The 12,706-nt window shown below is 51.9% G+C and overlaps 1 protein-coding gene across 1 annotated transcript in view; it reads left to right on the top strand.

Annotated features, from left to right (window-relative positions):
* Window positions 1–1,983: 1,983 nt before the first annotated feature.
* PLXNA4 (plexin A4) overlaps window positions 1,984–12,706 on the top strand; it is a 418,177-nt gene continuing 407,454 nt past the window's right edge. Inside the window, 1 exon segment of the mRNA XM_080663238.1 lies at window positions 1,984–2,858. The gene's annotated coding sequence lies outside the window, so the exon portion shown is untranslated.

Here is a 12,706-nt window from a genome sequence, read left to right as displayed (position 1 = left end):
ACACACATGCATGCATGTACACACATAGGCTACAAGGGTGGGGGGAAATCAAGCTGTATTAAAAATACATGCTAGAAATGGAAGCAGAGCTGTTTGCTCACTCCCTTTCAGCATTTTTATGGCATACTCTGAAGCCAAGTGGCACACAGACATTTGAAAGGTCCGCCCTCCACCGCCTCCTCCCTGCTTTTATTGAACCATATCCCTTAAGTAACCCATTAGGGTTTTTCATGGTGTGATCTGGGCTGTCACCTCAGGGAAAGGCCTGTGATGGTCCCATGAGCAGTTGTAGAAAAGATACCTCAAAGCTGGATCAGCATAACAGTCTTATAGGAGCCTGAGTATGATGACCTTACACTTTGTATCCTGGGTACCATGCTTGTCTCCACCCCAGTGCCAGTCCTGCCTAGAAAGACATTTGGCCCTGGGCTCCCTCGTCTCTGGCTTAAGTCCAAGAAACAGCCCCATTGAGTTATTTTGTTATATGTTTCTCTGGACTTTCGAAACTAAGCTGATATTGTGTGCTTTATCTAGAGTCTGGGATCCAGTGTTTCTGAGAAAGAGGAACCAGATCAATGTATTAACACAAACTAATAAGATAACTCCTTGCTGCTCTCTGGGCCATGCAGTCCTCAGCAGAGAAGCAGAGGCTAAAAGGGCTCCACTCTGTCTCCTGGAAACCCTTTAACCAGACAGCGAGTGTCTGCTTTCCTCCACCCACCTCCTGCGAGCCAAGCTTCAGCAAGGCCCTATCTAGGTGGGCCCTGCCTGACCTGTGTGTGCTTGCCCACCTCACTCTTGTAACGCCGACAGCTCACAGCTCGTTTTAATGTCTCCCCAGTTTACAACTCTGATTTCTGTGAAAACATAACCACTACAGGAAGGTGTAGGAATTTATGCTCTTGTCAATCATTTCCATCTAAAGGAAGATTCTGAGATGTTGTGATGGGAGGACCAGTAGTGGGTGGGAAGTTGCTGGGTGTGGGGAAAGTGGAAGAAGAGAGAGGAGAGGTAGGAGGTCAGACACCAGTGGCTCCTCTGGAGGGTCATCCTTCATTGCTGCCCTTCCCAGGAGGTACGTAGTGGACACAAGTGATGGTGCCACTCCCCTGGGACTATGGTGGGGTGGGGGGGTAAATGGATGCATAGTGTTGGGTACATAACAGTGGGAATCCCTTGGGCTTCTCCTGATGGGTGGGGCACAATCCTAGAAGGGTCCAGGGAGGTTTCACAGTCAGGGCTGCCCACGTCCCATCCTGACTTCTTTCTTTGGACTTTTGAAACTGCCCTGATGTTGACATTGTGTTTTTGCTGTGGTGTAGAATCCAGGGTTTCCAAGAAGAGAGGAGCCAGATCAGCCTCTAAATATAAACAAGACTAGATAAGTTAGGTTAATCTACCAGGCAAGCTTCGGTCCTTGGGTACCATGGGGGGGGGGGGGGGGATGCCAACAGGGGGTGTCTTGGTGGGGCGATGGAGCCGGGCTCTGATCAGGAATAAGTGCGTACACCTGTGTCAGCTCTGAATACTTGGGGGTCCCTGGGACCGTCAGCGCCACGAATCTGTGTGTGCCTCATTGCGAGCGCGCGCCCTATGTCCGTGTCACCATGTGTGCACCCCTTATGTCCCACGTCGCCACTGGCAGGGTCGCTCGGTGCGGGCTAAGGGGACAGGACCGGTGTCCGCCAACGTCCGTGCCCTGGAGCGCAGGCCAGGCGGGCGGCAGCAGGCGCAGAGTGTAGGGAGTCGCCCCCTGCCCCCTCTGCCGGCCGCTCTCGGTCCGTCTAGATGTCAGCCGCGAGATCCCAGCCAGCCAGAGCGAGCCAGAGAGGGAGCGGCGGGCTGCGGGGAGGGGAGAAGGCGAGGCGAGGGAGGGAGGCAGGGAAGCAGGGAGGGCGGGAGGGAGGAGAGGAGGACCCAGAGAGCGCCTGGCAGCTGGAGTTTTTGCAGCGCTTGGCCGGGCTTCAATGCACAGCAGCAGCGAGCCGCGGCGGCAGCAAGCAGCCCGGGAGCTCCGGCAGCGGCCGAGCCAGCGGCGGCCCCGCTCCCTGCCCCCTGCAAACTTTGCGAGCAGCCCGCCCGGGGGGCCGGGGGCGCGCTCGGGAGGCCCGGCTCGGCCCGGGGCCGCGCTCTCTGCCGCCGCAGCGTCAGCCGCCACTGCCGCCACAGCCGCAGCCCCGAGCCTCCCCGGGGATCAGTCGGCGACTCCTGCGGCCCCCCAGTCCCGGCCCCTCGGCACTGCCCGGCCAATCCCCCAGCGGGGGCGGGGGCAGCAGCGGCGCGGCCGGCCGCGGGCTGCCGGGGGGCGGCCGCCGCTGCCCAGGGAGGCGCGCAGAGGCTCCGAGAGCGCTCCCCGGCGGGTCCCCAGCGCACTCGCCGCGCCCGGGCAGCGGCCCGACCGGGCGAGCATGGGCGGCGCGGAGTGACGCCGCCGTGCCCGCTTGGCATCAAGGACATTCAGCCTGCGGGGGTGGGGACGAAGGGGGACAGCCCCGTGTCGCCACCGCAGCCCCCCAGAGCCACTACTGCTGCTGCTCAGGCTCCGGGGTTGGGTGGAGGAAAGGGGTGCTTGAAAACGATCCACATTTTCCGACCTTTTTGTTGGACATTCCGCCCACCTTGGACACTGAAAGAGGAGCTGTCAAGCCTTGCAGACTCCGATTTCGCCCTCCGTTTTCCTCGTCTCCTCCCGGGTTCCCCGCGCCTCGGTGGAGTATTTGCGTTCGGGCTGGGGCTGGAGGAGCAGCCACACGCGCGCACACGCACACGTTTAGAGGAGGGCGAGAGGCAGAGGCACCGGCTCCATCTGCAGTGTCAATGCGGCGCTCCTGCTGAAGGAGGCAAAGCGACGCTTCCAGGTAAGGAGCCGGCGGGCGGGCGGCGGGACAGCGCGGGCGGAGATGCCGGGCTGGGTCCCGGAGTCCTCGGCTGCTCCGGAGCCAGTCCCCTGCACGCACGCACACACACAAATACACACAGGCACACACCGCGCACAGGCACCTGCCCACCTCGCACCTGGACCCCCGCGGAGGTGCCGCGCAGCCAGGGCAGGTATTTCCCGTGTGTGTTCTCTGAGGCTCCCAGACCCAGACTTCTCTTACCCCGGATTCTCAGGGTGGAATTCTGTGTATGACTGCCTCTCCCTCCCACCGGGCAGGGAGATTTTTTCAGTTCCCAGCCCCTTGCATCCCTAGCTGGTTTTAAAAACGGATAAGTAATGGGAGATCTTGGGGACCCTCTCAGTGTGATTTCTGCTCCGTGGCTTTTGAACACCTTGGGATCTTAATGGTATATGGACCGCCAGGTATTCAGACAGATTTGAAGAGCGTGGTGCCCAGCGCGCGGGGAGGAGGCCACATAGGCGGATGGGGCTGCAGTTCTGTAGGGCGGTGCATGTGGAACAGACTGCGTTTCCCCAGTAAGAGGCAGCACAATCGCTTTTCTGAAGCGTGGCACTGCTTCCCCGGGAATGCATGTGCCGGGATTTCGGGCTTAAGCGCCTCTTGGGGTGTGTGTGTTGCTTATCAAGGGAGGGTGTTGGGTCACATCCTCCATAGAAGGTATGACCTACTCATGTCTTCAGTCCTGGGCAGCATCAAGGCGACAGGGCTTAAGGACACAGGACTTGGGTCTCCCCTTCACCTCCCTCCCCTTTTTCTGCAGGGTACTGGAAAGATCACCCATGTCTCTGGCTAACAACTGTCACATGCCTTTCAAGGTGTGTGTCTGAGAAAAAGATCTAGGAGTGAGGATCCAGGAGGGTGCAGTGCAGGAAGGAAGGGAGGAGGGTCCCCCTCTCATGACGACCTCATCAGTGCCCACCCTATAAGGAGACAAGGCATTCTTGGGTCTGCCAGCGTCCCCCAGAGCCGGGCTGCTCCTGACCGTGTAGACTCACTCTCCAGGAGCCTGTGGTTCGAGGTTCTAGCTCCCGGAAGCTTTTCTGTACCTTTTCTCCCTGGCTGGAGTTTCATAGGCTGCTCATATTCAAACTTTTTCTGGAGGAGATAGGAGGTGGTTGTGCTCCAAAAGGGCTTTTCACAGGTCCCATTTGGGGGTCAAAGAGCAATTCATTCAGGGCTTAGTTGTTGAAAGAAGAATTCGAGATCCAAATAAAATATGATTTTGGAATTGAACATAAATATAGCAAGGTCCCGTGGTTTCTATGGCTTTCTCTTGTTGGGGTACCTTGTTGGTCAACCTGGGAATAAATGGAATAAGCTTGCACCCTCTCTACAAGATTCTAGGCTCAGAGTGTCCTACAAACCCACCAGTGGAAAAAATACTGTGTTGGAAGTCTTCCAGAACATTAGAGGAAAGAATCAACACTCTTTCAACAAGAGGAACTCAGTGCTGGGCACTGGCTTTGGTTGATTCTGCAAACCCCAAAGATAGGTGCTGAAATTAAGGGCTCTCTCCACACCGCCATCTCTGCTATTTTCAAACTCTTTCAAGCTACTGGAAAGGTCTCTGGCCGGGCCGGGAGGAGAAGAGCAGTCGCCCCGGGAGGGAGATTGTATTCCGGCTGTGTGCTGTGTGAGCTGCCCTTTGATTGATTGGAAAGGGTAGATGGAATAAAGCAAGGCTGTCACAATGGGGAGAACCCAGTAGGGGGAAGAAACATTATTTTCCTTTTAAGAATGGTGGGTGTGTGTATTCACACAGGTTCTCAAAGAACCTAGCTATATGCGGTCAGCCCGTCCAACCATAGGTGGCAAGGGGACCCACCTCTGTCTTCCAGGCTGTGGGGCTGTGGGAGAACTGGAGCAGTTTCACAAGCACGCCCCTTGAGAGCGTGGTCGGGGAGGTCCCACGTATGTGTAGAGCAGCACATGGTTTTCAGCAGAAATAGTGAGCTCCAGCAACGGGAGTGGCTCCCAGGTAAACATTCCCCCACGGGACCTTGAAGGGGCAAAAAGCTGGGGTACAGAGCTTCCTGAAATGTCTGTGCCTCTTCCACATGTCTGCTCCTTTCTCTGCTGCCCTCTCTACCCTCTTTCCTTTCTCAGATATTTGCAGCTTCAGGATATATCATTTGAATGCAAAGCCAGCAGTCATTATGCTGCTTATAAGCTAACTGTTTTTAAACATGGTTCAAAAATCCCCACACTTTCTGCACTTGGTGTTAGGTACCAATTTGGTTTCTAGGACAAAGCAGGCATTAGTTAACATCTGTGTAAAGCTGCGTGTACAGCATCCAATTTTTCCCAGACTCTCCAGCCAGCCCTGGAGCATGTCACATTGTCACTCTCCCTCTCCACCATGTCTCTGTGATCTTCCTTTTACATTCTCCGGGGTCTTCTCACTCTGGGAGGAGTTGCACTAGAAAACCCCCCGTCGTGGACGCTTCCTTTCTGCAGAGCTTTGCTGCTGGTGAGCTGTGCTGTAGGCGGCTCTGCTGTGAGCACGAGGCATGGGTTGCCCACAAACTGTTCCTTCTTGCCCACTCTGGTGCTTGCTTGGGCCAGCCTCTGTCCTCCCAGGACTTCATCCTGGATGCCCACCAACGCTCTGCAAACATTTCCGGAGGAACCTGAGGCCGCCAACTTGTTTCCTTTCTCCTTCTCGGCATCTCTCCGTCCCTGCTGCTCCCTGCAGACAGGGAAATCTGCGTGGCAGAGTCTGCCTAGACTTGGCCTCCTGATCCTTTTAATCACAATGAGGGCTGCTGGGAATTCAGTGGGGGCTTTCTAGGGAGGCAGCCCTCCTGAAGTGGGGAGGGAGCTAAGGGGGCGGGGTGATTAACTGCTCTTAGCTCCTAGTTCTCACCAGGCTTCCATGCAAAGAAATTGCAGCCAATCTCTCTCCTAGCCAGCTTCTTAGCAGCTTAGAGGCATTTCTCAGCAGCTTCTCCCCATCCTCACCCAGAGAAGGCACTACATGATGGTGCCACCTTGGAGACCTGTTGGAGTAGCTTTATGATGGGCGGTGGAGGGCGGCAGCCATACAGAAAACCTCCCATGATTCCAGCTGTGATTCATCTGTGCAACAGATGTCATTAATTTTCAGGCTCGCTTCTCCTCTTCTTATTTGTGTCCAGTGCTAACCAATGTGAAACTGGTTCGGACCTTGGGGCGGTTGAACGGGGCTCCTGTCCCTGCCTTGGCACCTCCCTTCCTCCTTCTCCACACCCTCTTCCTGCTCCCCCCGCCCCCCGCCCTCCGCCAACCACTCGCTAATCCACCTCTTGGCTTTGTGCGCACATCCCCCAGCCCATTTGCCCTCAAATTTGTGGCACTCCAAGAAATCAATATAACATGAATTTAACGACAGCTGGATGATTAAGTGTTATTTATATTTAAGAGCGGCATTTTAAAAGGACGTTGTGCTAATAAATCAAAGGCTGTTTGGGGGATGCACATGATTAGGGTAATTGCCCTATAGGCTCTATTGAGCAATGCTTGGTCCGTGCCCAGCCCTGGGGACAGCGCCTCTCCCCAAGCCGCGAGCCCTGCTGCTTCCTACCCGGAACTCCTACCAGATCGCCTTCCTTCCTCCGGGGCTTACTCACTCTTCCTTCTCCCTCCTCACTGCCCAGGCTGTAGCCTGCCAGTCCCGGCAGGAAGGTGGAGTCAGCAGGGAGACTGAAGGGGGCTCTGCAGCTAAGTGGTAAGAGATGGATCAGAAAAGCTAAGGCAGGCAGGGGTCCTAGTTCCCAGAGCAGAGCCTGGAGGCAGAGGGAGGAGGCGGCTTCCCGCTTGGTGTGAGGTAGCTTGGAAGAAGAACTTCCTGAGTCCTTGTAGGAACCGCTGACGCCTGGCCTCTGATCCTGTGGCATCAAGCTCCCCAGGGAAGGGGCTTTGTGGACATTACGATTTGTCCTTGTGAAAGGAACAGAATGGAAGAGAAGAATAATGATGGTGGTGGTGGCTAATATTTATGGAGCGCTTACTCAGATGAGGCATCATTTAAGTACTTTGCACAGGTTGACCCTTGCTTCCTCATAACAACCCAGAGAAGTAGTTACTCTTACTATCCCACTTCCTCCACGAGGAGGCTGAGATGTGGGAAGGTAAGAACGTGTCCGAGATCCCTCAGCTGGTGGTGATGGAGCCAACTCCAACCTTAAGCAAACAAACTGACTCCCTCCTCATCACTGTGCTGTGTGCCTCCTTAGCACATCTGTGTGGGGCATGTTGTTACCCTTGGGAGGTTTAGGGGAGTGTGCCCGGCGAACTTCAGAATGCCTGGCCTTTCCTCTGGACTACCTCTGTGACCCTAGGTGAACCTATGTCCTCTTTAAACCCCCATTTCCCAATTCATCAAAGGGGGCTGAGTCTTATACTCATGAACTCAGCCTTTCTGGCCTCAACATTTTAGGGAAGAGCCACAGGTGATCTTCTAGAGGTTAGATGTTCTTTTTCCTCCCAAAGAAAAACTCATATTTCAGACCTTAATTATTTGGCTTCTCCTCTACATTAAAATGAGTGAAGGTTCTGCCAAACTTGAAGTTGTCATTTCATCACTGGCCCTTTGGGGCAACAGGAGCGGCTGACACTGTTGGGTGTGGAGTCCTGCTCATACATACCCCAACAGGTGTGTGTGAAACCTTAGGTATCCCCGAGTTGCGAGTGAGGCTTGGCTCTCCTCCTACCTCTCCGCAAAGGATTCCCAACAGCAAATTGGATTTTGGAATGTTGTCATTCCCACACAAAACAGATCACTAGCTAAGAGGATAGCATCTCCACAGTCGATGGGCTGAACGCAGACTAGCTGAATCAATTCCTGAGGCCTGACGGGCAAAGAACCTTCCTTAGGAAGAAGCAGTCAAGGAAGAGGTCACTGGAACTGCAGGGCAGGAAAGCCAGAGCTAGTCAAAGCTTCCCGGTCTCCGCTCAAGGTCTGTTGCACATCTGGCATGCTCCTTGCACTTGTCTTGTAGGAGCCCAGCCGGATTTCCCGCTTGGGACTGTGGAGTGTAGGACTAGAGGGCAAACACACCACTCCTTGGCTTTGGCCCAGAGGTCAAGAGGAGGGAAAGTGTACAAAGCAGGGCTGGCTGATTGTTTCTCCCCTTGTGGAGGGAGTAGACCGGGAGGGGAGGGCATGTCAGGGCAGCAGCCAGCGGCTTTGTGTAATTGAACCAGACTGCATGGAATGTCAGCTCACCTTGCAGAGATGGTTTTTAACAAGGGAACATACCGGAGTCATCTAGGAATCTGAGAAAATACATACCTGCCTGGACCTCATTTTTTCCCTCTCATTGCAGACCTGCTTCCTGAAGGTGAACCTAAAATACAGCCGAATTTCCCAAAGCAAGTTCTGTGGGAGTGAGTAGATGTTACACACACACAGTTTCCATGGCCAAATAAGTTTACCTTGAGTGTCAAGCAAAGCCAAAGAGGTTTCTTATTGCAGGACTTCTCAGAGCCTTTAAAAACACACTAACATGGACTGTGAAGCTGCAAAAGGTAGATATCTGTGCAGTGGCCCTGGGAATCCACTGAAAAATGCTGGACTGAGACAAGTACTTTCATTTGTCTGCTCTTGGTTGTGAATAAAGGGGTGGCTTCTACAACTGAAAAATTCAGGGGGGTGGAAACAAAGAAAAAAATTTTCAGGGGAACTTTCATGTTGCACACACAAAGAACTGGGTTCCGGTGATTATATAGATACTAGAGTTTCAAGTAGAATTTTGGTTAATGGGCAGAAAGTCCAAGTCTATGCTCAGCATTTGCCCATTGACCTTCCAAGACAGCAGAGAGGTTCTCAGACAGGAGTGAGGTCCAGCCAGGTGCATGTTTCCTCAGGTTCCTAGACAATTCCGGTCTGTTCCCCTGGTTAAAAAGCACTGGTGTTGTGGGAAAAGCTAGGTATTGGAGACAAATAGATGTAGATAATTCCAACTCCCACTTACCAGCTAAGGAATCTTGGGAACAAAATCACCTTATGTTTCAGGATTACCACTAATAAAATGAGGGGGGTTAGTCCAGATCACCGATTATAATTTTTTAAAACCATGTAGGCAGGTAGAATTCTTTATTCAAATGACAATTTATATGGAATTCTAATGCACAGAACAGACGCAAGAAGGACTGTTTAGTCAAAGCTACAGGGGAGCTTGGGGCCTTGCACCCTTGGCCTGTGGGCCCCTCTCCCCAGTCTTGGCCTGGGTTCCCTAGAAAGCAGAGCCTGAGGCAAAAACTGAAGTGGTAACACTTGGTTGAGGGTGGGATCCCAGGGCAGCAAGAGTGAAGGAAAAAGGGAGGAAAGGAAGGAAAGGAAGAGAAACAAAGAATGTATTCCCAGGTGAGCCACATCTTCCCGAGGAAGTGCGGCAGAGGCTCAGTAGCTCAGCCTGGAGGACAGGTGTGGCCAGTATCTGAGGCTGGATCCTTCCTGTGCACTGCAATGCCTTGGGTACCACTAACCCCATGAAGTGGGACTTCTCCTCACTTTGGGGTTGTGATGCTATGTCAAACTAGAGCCTCTGTGATTAGGCCCATGGGCTGGGGCATCTCTCCACTGCAGGCCTGATGGTGCTACACCTGCAGGATCCATTCTTTGCCCCAAAGGAAGAAAGGCTTCATGAACTTTAGGACCAGAGGAATAGTTTGAGGCATCCCTGGGGCCACTATGGCAGAAAGTGGGGCAATGGCTGAAGTCCAGAATTGGGGACGGGGTGGATGTCAGGTGGGGCCAGGTAGATCTGAGTGGGTACACAAATTGGGAGTCTGGGATAGGGGGTTCCATACATAGTTCATATATATATATATATATATATATATATATATATATACACACACACACACACACACACACACACACACACACACACACATATATATATATATATTTTAGAGGCCCGGTGCATGAATTCATGCATGGGTGGGGTCCGGCCAGCCTGGCCAGGGGGAGGGGACATGGCGGTTGGCCAACCTGCCTGCTGGTCAAACTCCTGGTCGAGGGGACAATTTGCATATTAGCCTTTTATTATATAGGATATACACTGAGTGGCCAGATTATTATGCATTCAGAGATCATAATAATCTGGCCACTCAATGTATATTGATTTCAGAAAGGAAGGGAGAGGGAGAGAGAAATAGAAACATTAATGATGAGAGAAAATCATTGATTGGCTGCCTCCTGCACACCCCCTACTGGGGATTGAGCCCGCAACCTGGGCATGTGCCCTGACCAGGAATCAAACTGTGACCTCCTGGTTCATGGGTTGATGCTCAACCACTGAGCCACACTGGCCGGGCCATACATGGTTTTCAGAGCAGAGTCGGATAACAAAGCAGGGCTCGCTGTACCAATAAGTCATTCAGCCCCCAAAATTTCTGACTCTGGCCGCACCAGCAGCCACACCAACAGTTACCCAGCTGGGACCCTGAACAGAAACCACATTAAGAATGGGTTCCAGTCAGCTTTCAAGAGGCTTTCCTTTCCTAGCCTTTAGGGCTTATTAACCAAAGGCATGCCTTCCACAGGGTGCTGTGTGAACGTCGCAGGCTCTTCTGGTGATGGCCGAGGGGGCAGGTACAAGTGACTTCTGCCTCTCTCCTTATTTTAAAGCATAAGCATTGAAATATGAAGCAGCAGGGGACATTTTTGCATAAAATATTTTCCATAAGTGATCTCCTCCTCCTCCTCCTTCTCCTTTTTTACAACTCTTATGCTCTGAGGGGTGGTCAAGGGGACAAAGGACAGATGGTGGCACTATGCCTGTGACTCCCTTCCCCGCTCTGTTCGCCATTGGATACTGACCCCATCTTCCTCTCCTAAATGCACTTGCCTAAATGTTAGCTGCTGATTGATGCGAGCAACTTTTTGACTTGCAGACATGTTGTCTGCGTTCGCATGTCTGCCTGAGATTTCTGGCTCCCCGAGGGTCAGGACCAGCCCTTGCTCAAAGCAGTCTCAGGTGTAATCAGGAACTTAATTCATGCTTTTAAATAATGGTAAGGAAGCTGCTGCTGGCAGTAGCGATGATGACAGTAGCATGGAAATGATTTCTTTCTTTCTGTAGAGGAGAGGGACCACTTCTTACTTCTCTCATATACTCGGTGCCTAACCTAGGGCCTCGCATACTGGAAGCAATCAGTAAGTATTTGCTGAGTAAATAGAATGAATGAGTGGAGTAGGAAAAGGTGGAGACAAATGGCCTGTATAGGACAACACTGGGGACTGGGGATGTGTGAACCAGCTGCTGTGGTGGGTGCCTGCTATCCAGCAGGGGCAGGGCTGGAACCATCGGAGCCTGTCAATCACCCTAGAGTGTCCTGAGTGCTAGTGGTTGGGGGGCTGGTGGAGTGCAATGATCTATTCACATTGATTCCCATGGAATTGATTTGTTGCTTTTCACCTAAGACTCGCTCTAGGTTTAGGTGCCAATAGATTGGGAGAGACGACCAAACTGCGTTTCCCAGAGCATTCTGAAGCCTGCTCTCTCCCAGGAAAAAGCATTCCCCGCCAAGTAAGTCTTACAGACACCTTGTGCTGGCTCCTCCTCTTGGTGATTCAAGATGCACATGGAAGGCTTAGGAGTCCCGTTATAGACAAACCTGTTCATTCGTAGCCAACCATTTTTCAGCTTATTTGGTGATGGGATCCCTTTATGAGGGTCTATTTAAACCTGGAACTGGTGTTCAACAGAAAGCATTTTGGGAGATGCTAGCCTACAACTCGGAGCTTTCAGGTTGGAGTTTACTTTGGAGGAGGGAAAACAGGAGAACGAGTATACTGTACTATTAAAACGGGGACCTGAGTGGCCCAGCTTTGGGGGTAGGGACTGGCTTCCTCTTTTCCTAGACATTTGCTTTTGAGGATCTCAGAAATGGCTGTGAATTGTGATGAGACTTTAGCAACTCTGGTGCCTTCTAACGGGGTCATTTTAAGGAGTGTGATGGGGGCTTTGACAGGTTCCTGGAAATCTTTCCAAAAAGTAGCACTTTTTGGTTGCACATACTAGATCAAGGTGGATATTTACAAAATACGTGAGTAATGACACTCACCATCTCAATATATATTTTCAGCTACACTTATGGAATAAGAGGCTTCAATATAATTGGCAAAGATAAATGTTCTGAATTAACAAAGTAAGTTGAGTAAGTAAGACACAGCTCCCTAAAATGTGGATGGTTGAAACAAATTTTCTCTCGGGAAAGAAGCTTTGCTACCCTAGAGAGGCTGAAGGTTTCTAATTAGACTATAAATCCATGGTTACCCACCATTGGTTAGTGACCCGGAGAGCAATGTTAGGAATTTCCCATGGAAAGCATTTCACCAACTAGTATTCATCTTACATAGGTAATGATGTGAATGCGTGAGAGAGTTTGGATGGATGTGGGGTATCACCCCAGTGGTGTTTGGGTTTGGGTCACCTGGGACGTTGGCTGATAACCCACATACCCAATTACAGGGCCGTGGCCATGCGTGGCCCAAGCACTGTGCTCCTTTCCAAAGTGAATAACAGTTGCTAACACACACTTACTAACAAAATTCCCCTGGCACCCATTCATAAAGCATTGCACTGGTGATTCTATCAGCATTAAACTGTTTGGTGACTGAGTTTAGAATTATAGGAATCGTAGAAATGAATTAGCAGTAAATCAAGTCCCAGCTGAGTTCCAACCCAAATGCAGTGAGTTTTAAATTAAAAATATCTTGCTATGATGAAGCGGTTGTAAGCCAAGCACTGGAGCTCAGTCACTCTTGACTTTGGAGAAGGGCAGCAGTCACCCTTTGAAAGGAAAACCCTGAC

The sequence above is a fragment of the Plecotus auritus genome (genome assembly GCF_963455305.1).
Source record: "Plecotus auritus genome assembly, chromosome: 4".
NCBI classification, from domain to species: domain Eukaryota; kingdom Metazoa; phylum Chordata; class Mammalia; order Chiroptera; family Vespertilionidae; genus Plecotus; species Plecotus auritus.
This window is presented reverse-complemented; position numbering and strand designations above follow the sequence as displayed.